Here is a 13,012-nt window from a genome sequence, read left to right as displayed (position 1 = left end):
ATTCAAACGGTGTGCTAAGAAATAGAAAGACTGCCGAGACTACTTGCGAAGGAACGCGCGAACTAGCCAGACAGTCAAAGGAATTCCTTTCATCTGGCGGCAATCCGTATTTAACCCAGTAACCGAGTGTGAACAATAGAGTCATGTAGTTGACCCGTAAAAACCAAGGGGTCTTCAGTGGGGCCGCTTTCTTTGACAACAAGTTGGGTCAGAAGTGCGCGGGGGCAATTGAGTAGTTAGCAAATTACGCAGTGTAATTATCAATGTTTAGTGATTTCATAATTGTATTGTGATCTGTGTCATTACGTAAAAAATTGCGTTCTTGCTTGGTATCCCAGAGGATAACAGCGAGTCCAGTCATGGCGATCATGGGGTAACTCCATGATCAAGTGTGACTGTGAGGAGGCAATCTGACATGAATCATGTAAGTTCTACGCTGTTTTATTCTTATAAATAAAATACGTTGTGGTGTCAGTTGTCAGTTGCTTAACTAATAATGACAATCATTAAGTTTTGTTATAGTCTAAGTAGGCTGTTTTTATGCATGCATTTCCAGGTGCATCTATTTTTTTATTGATTTATCCGAAATCAAGAAATGGTAGTGTGAATTAATGATCCCAATTAATACGCAATCATGTGTATTTTTTATGATCAGTTTCTTTGTTTCATTTGGTCGGGTAACGAGGATTAGTGACGTCAAACGCAACGTTGTTAGTTAATTCTATAATAATAATTATAATAATAATAATAATAATAATAATAATAATAATAATAATAATAATAATAATAATAATAATAATAATAATAATATGTCAGAAATAATAATAATAATAATAATTTTAAAAAAATTTAACAGGTGAGTTGGCCGTGCGGTTAGGGGCGGGAAGCTGTGAGCTTGCATTCGGGAGATAGTGGGTTCGAATCCCACTCTAGGTAGCCCTGAAGATGGTTTTCCATGGTTTCCCATTTCACACCAAGCAAATGCGGGGCTGCACCTTAATTAAGGCCACGGATGCTTCCTTCCCATTCCTAGGCCATTCCTATCCCATCGTCGCCATAAGACCTATCTTTGTCGGTGCGACGTAAAGCAAATAGAAAAATAATGAATTTTTGTGTTTGAATGATAATCGCAACGTTCCCAAATTAAAGACGTTTACCGTGTTCAAACGATGAAGTAATATGTTCGTTAGTTATACTTGGGTCAGAGCTATTTAAAAGTTGATAAATACCCAATAGTTGACGTTAGTGTTGAATTTAAGGCGGCTCTTTCGGGTTATTGTGTGCTGTTGAGATTTAACTAAAGCCAAGTGGATTCATTGTGGAGAAAGGATATTGAAATGGTTATGTTTGTCACAGAGTTATTTTGGATGTATTGAGTCATGAGTGTAGGCTCGTGTGCGACGATCATTCCCCGAAAAATGGGTTGATATATGATTTATTTGCCTCTTAATAGCAAAACGTGATAATTACGTTGAATGAGATGAGAATTTTCCAGCTTATGAAGAATAATTAAACAGGGACAAAAGTGAGAGACACGACAATAAGTGTTAGCGTTAAAAGGATACATTTTTCTCCAATGGACCGTTATTGTGAAGAAATGTGATTGCCGCAACACGTTGTAAATGTCGCCTGTAAGTTATGAACGATTACTCAACTCTTTTAATTAATGATATTCGCTCACATTTACATAGAAGCAAGGATGGGATAACCTGACACCCGATCTAATAAAGGGAAAATTTGTACCGATATTCGGAGGACGTTGTTATTTCAGTAGTAGAATTAATGTGAATTTGAATTTGAAGTTTTAATTAAATTATGATTGAACACGATGTCACGTTATTTCACTTATGTGGATGCATATCCTTTGTGGGATGATTATTTAATTAATGTGAGAAGATGTATTTGTAATCTAACAGTTTTTGTAATTTAGTGGTATATTTGATCTATTTACAAGTGTTAACAATGGATAAGCACAATGAGCGACTAACCATCATAATGGACTTTCAAGACGTCGTCCAAGCCCGCTTTAGCGAGAGCCTCATTAGCAGCTGAAACAAATTTGAGTTCACATTGCGTGACCATTTGAGCGAGAATAATAATCCAATTAACATTTATCAAGCAGGATTAATGGAGTATAATAAATGACAACGTGGAACGTCATATAAGTGTTTATGTGTATTTTGATTCTAGGACATGGAGGGTTTGCATGTCGTCCAAGTGTTTGTTTTGCTTGTTTATTCTTAATTACGTTGTTTTGATCGTCATTTTGTATCGTCAGGCCAGCGTTGTATGTAAATATAACACTAGCCTGCAAAAAAACTATTTTTGTGCGCTAAAAACTAAACTAGGTGGGTTTTATGCATTTCTTAACGCAGAATTCGAGAAAAAAATTAGTTTTGGTGTATCACGTCTGGTTTAGTGGCAATTTTACAAAATGTTATTTTGTTCTTACGTAAAATTGTTGATACTTAGTATTGATTAAATTTGATATATTAATGTAAATTTCAGCTTGCAAAACGTAATCATATTTTGCATGCATTAAATACACATAAATGCTGCTTTCTAAGCAAGTAGATGGTTTGTATTATATTTTTAATATATACTGAAATTCTTGAAACTGAAGCATAAAGCGCCTATTTAGTTTCGGCTGTACAGTTGCTTTTAAATTAATATAACCGTACCTTGAATAAAAATTACATGGTTAAACACACGTAGTTTTGTTACTTATATTATGTGCAGGTTAGATTCACACCTCCGTCTTTTTCCGTTTTCCGTGGAATTTCCGGGTTTTTGAAGTTCTTGAATGATCTCTAGAAGGGTAGTCTCGTGCAATCGACCAACAGAAATCGGCTATCATATTCACATCTCAACGTCTCTGATAGCGTCGTTCAGCATCTCTGAGACCCTGACGAAACTTTTCACCTTGTTCTTCACTGACAGCTTCTAAATTTGGAGGGAAATAATCCAGATGCGAAGCTAAGAGTTGAAGCTTAAGGCTCACTTTACAACCGAGTTCCTTAAACTTTACCAACATTTTCCTTACAATGTATTGAGGGTCCTTAATTGTTGCCAAGGAATTTAGTCACTACATTTTTGAATGCGTTCCATGCCTCTTTCTCAATTTTGGTCATTGTATCTGTGAAATTTTTATCCTTCACCACTTTACGAATCTGTGGTCCATCAAATGCGCCTTCTTTGATTTTTGCATCTGATAATGAGGGAAATTTAGAGGATAAATATTGGAAGCATAGGCTACTTTTATCTAATGCCCTGACATACTCTTTCATCAATGCTAATTTGATGTGCAAGGGTGGAAGTAGAATTTTTTCACGGTCAATAAGACTTACATTCAAGGCATTTTTGGATCCTGGTTGTAGTTGTTTCCTTTCTGGCCAGTTCACCGTATCCCATGTTTACCCCGTGTCCTGCTAACCCATTCGCATAGGAAGGAGGGAAATTTTGTATAGCCTTTTTGTTGTCCCAGCAACAATCCAATGATCTTCAAATCACCGCAAATTTGCCACCCATGCTCATGATATTTAATATTTTCAAGCACCAACTTTAAGGTCTCTTATGTTTCAGACATTTTAGTGGAGTGTGCAAGGGGTACGGATGCCAGAACATTTGTATTATAAAGCAAAATTGCCTTTAAACTTCTTTTGGGAGAGTCAATAAAAAACGCCAGTTACTAGGATCATACTATTTCTCTCCCAATTGATGTAGAAAATTTGAAACATCCGTACAAAATACAAGTTCATCTTCTTGAGTGTAATACTTTCGGAATTCTTTGTCACGATTTCGGGACCAGGAAAATGTAACATCGTGTGCCAACATATTCTTTTCGCACAATCTTGAACCAAGTAATTCACATTTTTCTTTGGTTAGCTCTAAGGCCCTTATCTGATCATTCAATTCGGATTGCGTGAATTTGTTTGAAGGTGTGTCATATTGATGTGGCTCGAATCTATTTCTTCATCGTCAGATTGCAATGCAAACAATAACAAATCGAATCACATAATTGTATTCTAAAAGAAGTTGCGCGAGAACATCTCTCAACATTATACCTTATGAATTCATGCAGATACTAAAACACCGAATTGCGTCAAAACTAGCATCATTTTAGGAATCAGGGCAGCAATTTCCATAAGAATTACATATTTTCTATTTTACCGCAAAATCATGTTGGCTAGTGTAATATGAGATTTCGCTCTATGGGTGTTGTGCGGTCACCATTGATAGGACAGGGAATCCACCGACAACTGGCGCAAGCCAGTGGCGGCTCGTGGATATCAGTTTCATAATTCCTCAAATATCTCAAGTTCTTCAAATCATTTTATCAAGATACACACTTCGAACACTATACGGTGCAATGCATATGCAATTATTTTGATTATGATGATGATGATGATTGTTATCATTAGTATTATTATTATTAATGCACTTTACTACAAGATAATACATACCTTCATCCTCTGATCACGTTCTGGTCCAGCGGTTACCGTTTTTGGTTTCTCTGCAGGAGATCCTGGGTTTGATGCCCAACTCAACCAGAGAAATATCAAGCATTGATCGCATTTGGTGCGTGCTACCCCATTCTCGACATAAGAAGTAGAAAATCACCTAATGCTGTGAGTGGAAGAGCGTAGAAGAACTGACCACCCTGCAGCAAGTAAAGGCATGCACAGGATGCCTGTTCTCTGCATGTCTCGTGTTCCGATTCCTGGCGCTTAGTATGAAGATACTTGCTGAGAAATTTCCAACGTCTCGCGAAGAAGTTATTTCTGTTTCACAATTTCACAACAAAATCAGGACACTTTTCCCTAACATAATTAACGTGAACAGATGGTTTGATATTTAATTCAATTATTTACACAGTCCTAATTCACCAACCCTAATTTTTATAGGAAGAATCCATTCGCCGCTCTTTCAATTTCACAAATTTGTCCACCACTTTTTGTCAAAGTCTGGAGTTGATTGTATCATATCTTTGCTTATAGACATCATTGCCAAAGCGTTCAACCTCTCGTTTTTCATTGTGTTGCTAAGAAACGATTTTATGCGTTTCAAAGTGGAGAAACATCTTTTTTATTCAGCCGTTGTCAAGGGGCTGGTAATGATAATTTTGAGTAGTTTATGAACTTCACTAAAAGCAATTGACAATCTATTTTCCCTCAGAAATTTAAACAAATTAATTGCTCCTCTAATACTACGGAAATCTTCTCTTCGTTACCGTACATAACTTGAAGTTCTGTTTTGAGTTCTTCTCTTTCAAGCATGGTATAAAATGAACAGACATGGCTAAAAGATTCCTGTGGGAACTTGGTATAATGTGCCTCAAAGTGAACATCATTCAATAAAACAGAAACTTCCAAATGGCCAGTAAGCGAAAATCTCTCTCTTACTTGCATTGAAACCACGTCGCATATTTATTTGGCTGACACTATTCGTCTACTATATGGAGAAATATCATCCTTTTTCCTCTTTCAATCCTGTTCTGGAAATTTTTTTCAATTTCGCGGTGAATTACATCAACTTGTGCTCTTTCTCCCATTTCGTGTTTTCCGAAAGAATCAATGTCATTTCTTATTTGAACACTACCTTTGTTTCGGGACTGAATTTGATTATATAGAAGATCAACATGAGGAAATACTGTAGACTATGGAACACGTGTAACAAGGAAACAAAATTCAGGATCACGAAGAATGCGTCTTAAGCCACTTGCTTCATTTCCTTCAATTTCGTCCAGGCAATCAATTAGATTTTCTCTGTTTTCGTTACACCACGTTCACAGTTCTTATGTTATAATTCCAGCGCGTGGGTACAACTTTCGGCATTTTCTTCTTAACAATGTTTTCGAGGAAATCCGATCTCTGAGATGAATTCGAAAAGAACGCAGGTATCGCTGATAAATTTGAACAGGAAAATCCTCACTTTAGGAATATGATTTGTTGATTGTTCCCTCATAATATGAAGCTTATGTGCGTAGCAATGTACGTAATATGCGTACAGATAGTGCTCACGAACATTTGCCTGAACTCCACCAAGGGAGCCGCTAAAAATTTGTGCTCCATCATAGCTCTGTGCAATCAACTTATCGCGAGAATGGTCTACCAGGGGATTAATCTGTTCCAATAAGTTTCTGTTATTCCACTCGCCGATTTGTCAGATGGATAAAAGAATCCCCAGAATCTTTCATGTACCGAGCCGTTGTGAAGGTATCTTAAAACAATGACCAACTGACAACGGTTCGAGATGTCGGTTGTTTCATCACACTGTATACCAAGAAATTCAGCCTCTTTAATCTGTTGAGATAATTCCTCCCTACCCACTGCCAGCATGCAACTTAAAATGTCATTTTGAATCATCCTTGACGTTCCTTTGAATACACTAGCTTCTTCTAAGTGTTGCTTCATTACGCTATCCAGATCAGCCGTGAAGTTAAGTAATCCGTTAAATACACCTGGATTTAAAGAATTATCTTCTTCATTGTGGCCTCGGAGCGGCAATTAAAATTCCACACACAAACATAAGCAAGTGATGAGTCTCTTTACTATTTGCCTGTTCTTTTCCACGATCGAATTATGTTTACGAATAGTTTCACTGTAGTGATCACTTAAACAAGACACGACATTGACTTTACCAAGCATTTCAAAGTCCATGGTACTAGTGATATGTTCTTGGGATCTTCCATGCTTTTTAATTTTCTCATTAATATGCTTGATATCACTTACGCCTGTGGTGATCCATTTATCTCCTTTCCTAGAACGGGAGAATAGCAGGCAAGGAAATCAGTAAAAGGTTTCTGAGATATCACTTCCACATATCCACGGGTTCTCGTTATATACGTCAGGAGAATTAATTTGTCTTTGGAAAGCCCTATTTTCATTTTTCTTGGTCTCCGATTTTTTTTTAACGAGAAGTCTGATGGCGGCCTACCACACTCCGTCAGTTCGACTTTCTTCTCGATAGAAAGAGAAGGAAACGTTATTTCTTTAATATGTTCGACGGTAATCATACTGTACGAAGTGCAAAAATAACACTCCGCCTACATGTAAATCACAACCTTTCTCCTAATTTCACCTTGTCACAGTCACCTCACGAGATCATTCATCAACACAAAGCTAAACATCGCGCTCTCCAGTGAGTATGGCAAACATGAGTCAAGTACGAGGAGACAGTAGTTACAGTCGTTACTCGTTTCGTTAGTTAATGATCTTAAAAATTACAAGAATGTTTTCAATATGTACCGGCACAATTAACTCAGGTAACTGCCTCAGTAAAATAGTTCCTAGTTTTAGGAGAGAAATGGCAGTAACTGACCCCTGTTAAATAGATATCAAATCACCAATGTTTCGGGTAGATTGACTGTAATGATAGGCCGCGGATGAAACGCGCCGGAATCTCCTTTAGAACAGCACATCTCTACCGTACCTCTGATTGGCTCCCTCAAGGCCAGTCAAGCGAGACTCGGAGTGTTTGGTCCGCTATAAGAGAGCGCCCTCCTGCGCAGGGCCAGCAGCGCTTCGGGCCGCAGTACAGTACAACTCGCGCCCTTGATAATAATCTTATAGTAAAATATTTCCCTTGTTAATATTTAAGATTAAAATTCCCGAATTTAATAGAACCCCGTGGGGGGCAGGCGCCTTAGCGCCTCCCAAACGAGCCGCCACTGGTGTAGGCACATCTTAAATCTCACAGCATTATCCCAACGGACGAAAACATTTTCAATTCCTTTTTCTTTCTTCTTACAATTGAAGGGTGCAGAAAAGAAGGGGCTCAATGCATTTTTTAAATAAATGGCGATCATCACTCCATTTGCTGATGTTTACTTGAACTTCGTAGTGGGTAACTCCGTCTGTGAAAGAAGGAGCTCCCTCCAGAGAAATGAACTGAAGACGGAAAACCATACAGGAAAAGAAGGGGCACGTCGAAATACCTTCAGGAGAAGGAGCTAATTTTATTTCTCTCGCGCTCAATGTACGAGCAGCAGAAGTTTAGCCAAGCAGAAGACATGCATTTTATTTTTTTAAAGCAGAAATAAGGAGAAATCATAAAGTCAATGTGAATTAGAGGTGATTTGATTCGACTGTGGGAGACAGAATTCTGTGTTTGCATTTAACATCCACGTACTGTCCACTTTCCAAAGTGATTTTCATATTGTGAATATTATATATGCCCCATAATTGATTATTTGAATATTGCGCAACACTGTGCATTCATCAGATTGGAAAGTTTGTATGAGCGGCGGTTAGCCAACGGATTTCATTCTGGACCGCACGGGGATAGGGGACAGTCAGTGGCAAGCCTTCAGATCGCGTGTATTTTGAAAGTTTGAACGGGTCTGCAAGGTGTACCACAACGTCGCCTGTTGTGCGAAGCGTTTGAAATAGACCTATCACCAGTGAGGAGGAGTGGACTACGGCGGCGGTGATCCCCAAGACACGTGAGCCCACAATACCAACTTCATATGTCGCAGTGCTGACCTTACCATCATCCGACGGTTGAAATCTGTTATTAAGCCCAAGCTCAACGGATCTGACATGTCCACTGAGTCTTGGGTGAATTTAGAGATATATGTATGTTATTATTTCTGCTACTTTTCAATACAGTTTTGAATTGACCTTTTCAAACTGCTATGCGCTTGTTCCCGGATGGCGGTTGAACCGCCAGGCCTTAGTAATAGGGAATCCCCTCGTTTGAATGAACCAACTGAAACTATAAAACAGCCCTGAGCGGGGGAAGCTTTCTCGTTCGGTGCTCGTTTCTGAGTCGTGAGGCCGTGACGCTAGTCGTGACGGCGATATTCTTTGTTACATGTATCTTCAGTGAGAATATTATTATCATATCTGAGAACTGTGTAGAATGAACAGAAACTTTTATTTGAGAACTACATCAATTACGCACTATCCTGGTGCAGATAAATTCAATTTTTCACGGGAATGAACAGTTCGTAATTGTGGCGGTTACCTTTGCCCGCATTTGAAATACGGTATTGCCAAGTGCGGTAAGCACGGCGTATGCCGGTATTGGAAGAACGGTACGCGCCGTTGCGTGCATACAATTGGAACTTTGCAGATTAAACTGGTTTTTACGCATGCACAGACAATTATCGGGTAACGAGTCGTGGTGGCGTATGTTGCGTGTGCGTCCGATACAACCGTTGATGTCGCAGATAAACGGTTATGGTCTTTTTCCTGCCGAACAGTAACTGTGAACAAAGCTAAATATCTTTGTGGTTTAAACCAATATTATAGTAAAGTGTTTCTTTTTATTAGAAATACGTTCGTATTTAGTAAGTGAAGAGGTACTAATGGTATCTTCATTTTAGGAGTGCTAATTACGATTATCATGATGGCAACTTCAAGCAATATTCCAGTCAACATCCAATGTATTGAAATGGAAGAGTAAATCTACAGGCACAGCAGCCATGTGACTGGTGCGGAAGCAGTATCGACAAAGATGAGTAGAATGCCTTAAATTTTTAAGCATGTTCTTAGACACAAGATGTCAGCTTAGTTTCATCCACTGTAAATATAATTGCAATATTAAATGTCAGCTCCTTGAAGCTGAGTTTGCTATTTTTCACTTTATTTAAATGTAAATCCAGGGTATGCATGTTCATGCCGTTTTATTTTATGTTCAATTTAGTTATCTGAAGAGGGATATGGGTAGGTGTACTTGGGAGTGTGTTTCTTTGTCTTATTTTAAGAGTATTCCGTAATGTGGGTTTAGTATGTAATTCAGGCGTTAGCTTCTAGATGACCGAGGCTACGCGCCCTAAATTCCGTGGGGGAGAAGATATTCAGTTCAGAGTAGGTTATTTTACTTACACTGACTGACAGTGACAATGCAACACCAAGGAGGAGTGGTTCAAAAGGGATGAAAGTTGGGGAAAAAACAGAGACGGCACGGATGAATAATTGATGTTTATTTCAAACCGATATGCAGGTTACACAATGCGCACGGCATCGACTCAGTAGGATGTAGGACCACCGCGAGCGGCGATGCACGCAGAAACACGTCGAGGTACAGAGTCAATAAGAGTGCGGATGGTGTCCTGAGGGATGGTTCTCCATTCTCTGTCAACCATTTGCCACAGTTGGTCGTCCGTACGAGGCTGGGGCAGAGTTTGCAAACGGCGTCCAATGAGATCCCACACGTGTTCGATTGGTGAGAGATCCGGAGAGTACGCTGGCCACGGAAGCATCTGTACACCTCGTAGAGCCTGTTGGGAGATGCGAGCAGTGTGTGGGCGGGCATTATCCAGCTGAAACAGAACATTGGGCAGCCCCTGAAGGTACGGGAGTGCCACCGGCCGCAGCACATGCTGCACGTAGCGGTGGGCATTTAACGTGCCTTGAATACGCACTAGAGGTGACGTGGAATCATACGCAATAGCGCCCCAAACCATGATGCCGCGTTGTCTAGCGGTAGGGCGCTCCACAGTTACTGCCGGATTTGACCTTTCTCCACGCCGACGCCACACTCGTCTGCGGTGACTATCACTGACAGAACAGAAGCGTGACTCATCGGAGAACACGACGTTCCGCCATTCCCTCATCCAAGTCGCTCTAGCCCGGCACCATGCCAGGCGTGAACGTCTATGCTGTGGAGTCAATGGTAGTCTTCTGAGCGGACGCCGGGAGTGCAGGCCTCCTTCAACCAATCGACGGGAAATTGTTCTGGTCGATATTGGAACAGCCAGGGTGTCTTGCACATGCTGAAGAATGGCGGTTGACGTGGCGTGCGGGGCTGCCACCGCTTGGCGGAGGATGCGCTGATCCTCGCGTGCTGACGTCACTCGGGCTGCGCCTGGACCCCTCGCACGTGCCACATGTCCCTGCGCCAACTATCTTCGCCACAGGCGCTGCACCGTGGACACATCCCTATGGGTATCGGCTGCGATTTGACGAAGCGACCAACCTGCCCTTCTCAGCCCGATCACCATACCCCTCGTAAAGTCGTCTGTCTGCTGGAAATGCCTCCGTTGACGGCGGCCTGGCATTCTTAGCTATACACGTGTCCTGTGGCACACGACAACACGTTCTACAATGACTGTCGGCTGAGAAATCACGGTACGAAGTGGGCCATTCGCCAACGCCGTGTCCCATTTATCGTTCGCTACGTGCCCAGCACAGCGGCGTATTTCACATAATGAGCATACCTCAGTGACGTCAGTCTACCCTGCAATTGGCATAAAGTTCTGACCACTCCTTCTTGGTGTTGCATTTGCTCTGTCAGTCAGTGTATGTATGTAACGCGCTTTCAGGGATTTTTTCCCACCGAGGGAATGGGAGCCAGCGTTGTAGACGAGTGTCTTTTAGTCAAGCGGAAAGAACCAGTAATCCAGGAGGAAAGCAAGTTGATTTTACAATAAAGGCAGATACCGCCTATAGTGTAACGAGGGTGATGAAACAGGAGTAGGGGCCTGTGAAAATGATGCTCGTGGGAAACGAAAGAGTAGTAGCTGCATTTTGGGGAGATGGGCTTGAATTCGCCTGAAGATGCTGAGTCGCAGTCGAGAATCGAACTCCGATGCTGCGAGTTTATAAAGGCGTGAGTGACGTCTTGTTTAATGGAGGACCGCGAGCCCATTAGAAGGAGATATAGAGGCCTAGACTATCTGTTGAGACAGAACATATTGTGAATGAGAGATAAACGTAATATTTTGTGTAATACGGCAGCTGAATAAGTGAAATGTGAAGTTCCCCTTGTAACGTGAAAGGTAGGACGGGAAGCAAGTCTCCGCTGTGGGGAGAAGGGTCGCCCTTGAGAAAGAGCTCTCGCATGAATGGCTTCCAACCGCTTGCTGTGTTTATCCTCTGCAGGTAGAATTCATGGCGTTTACAGCTGACAGCCGAAAGTGAGAAGTATGCCCTATCAGCTGTCCTAAGGGGCGTAACATGCTAGTCCAGCTCTTTAACTGGGCACGCAACAGGGTGACATCATTCATGAAGAACTGTGTATATTTCCATATGTACTTTATATTTCAGCCATGTGAATTTTGTGGTATTGTTCGCTTGTTCTTATGCTTTGACTTGTGATTTCATTTCTCTCGTTGTCTATATGGTTATGTCAACGTCGCTTAAGCATTTGCATTATAATTAGCCCGATGCTAATTTTAAGGGAAGCCAGCTTCAATGCTGATCAATTTTCGACAGAGCGGTCTGTCGGTAGATTCAGTGTAGTTTTAAGATTAGGGAAACCTGGATTGACTGTGATGTTTTTAATGATTTATTTGTGTAAATAAGTGTTTTTCTTAGATTGAAACTGACTTGATTATCTTTTATCGAGGGATATGTTATGGACGTTTTTGCGAACGCAACCCCGTTTGGGCAACCGGCATGTTTATTCATCCGCGTCGATACAGTGCGAGATGTAGATTCCTTACCAAGATTTCTTTTGTATTTTTATTGTTAAAATTTTGATCGGCATTTTATCCGACTAATGTGTTATTATTGTTTGATAATTCGTTCTGATGTGCGCGGCACATGTCTGTAAAGATACTGACCTTTGAGTCCAGTTAACTAATTTTTATTTAGATTTTCATATTTAGATTGAATTTATATCATGTGTTTGGATCAATAAATCCATCTTACCCTCGAATTTGTTTCTTATTCACAATAGATGAACTGTTTCCCATTCACATGTACCTATGGTACTTACTTCTTCGGAAGTTAACAGTAGATTATCGCCCATTTTGACCGAACGTACCCCGAAGCTCACCGACTTAGCCTGGCATGTCTATATTTGATGGATGGGAACGGTTTAATATGTATCCGGAGAACGAAGGGAAAAAGAGAAGTGACGATGTATGATCGTTGTTGCTTCACTTTGGATAGAACCATTCTCATGTAATGCACCTGAGTATGTTCTATGACTCGTGTAAAAGACAAGAGAACTTGGTGAAGGTTGAGAAAAGACCGTAACTTTTCGAGTAAGGGGCAATTCTTACCTTGAGAAAGGTAAGAAAATGGAGTTGGTGAACTGTTCCGAGTGATCGGATTTCTAT

Source organism: Anabrus simplex, chromosome 2 (genome assembly GCF_040414725.1).
Source record: "Anabrus simplex isolate iqAnaSimp1 chromosome 2, ASM4041472v1, whole genome shotgun sequence".
Taxonomy (NCBI): domain Eukaryota; kingdom Metazoa; phylum Arthropoda; class Insecta; order Orthoptera; family Tettigoniidae; genus Anabrus; species Anabrus simplex.
The sequence above is the reverse complement of the archived record's forward strand: the minus strand, read 5'-3'. Positions refer to the sequence as shown.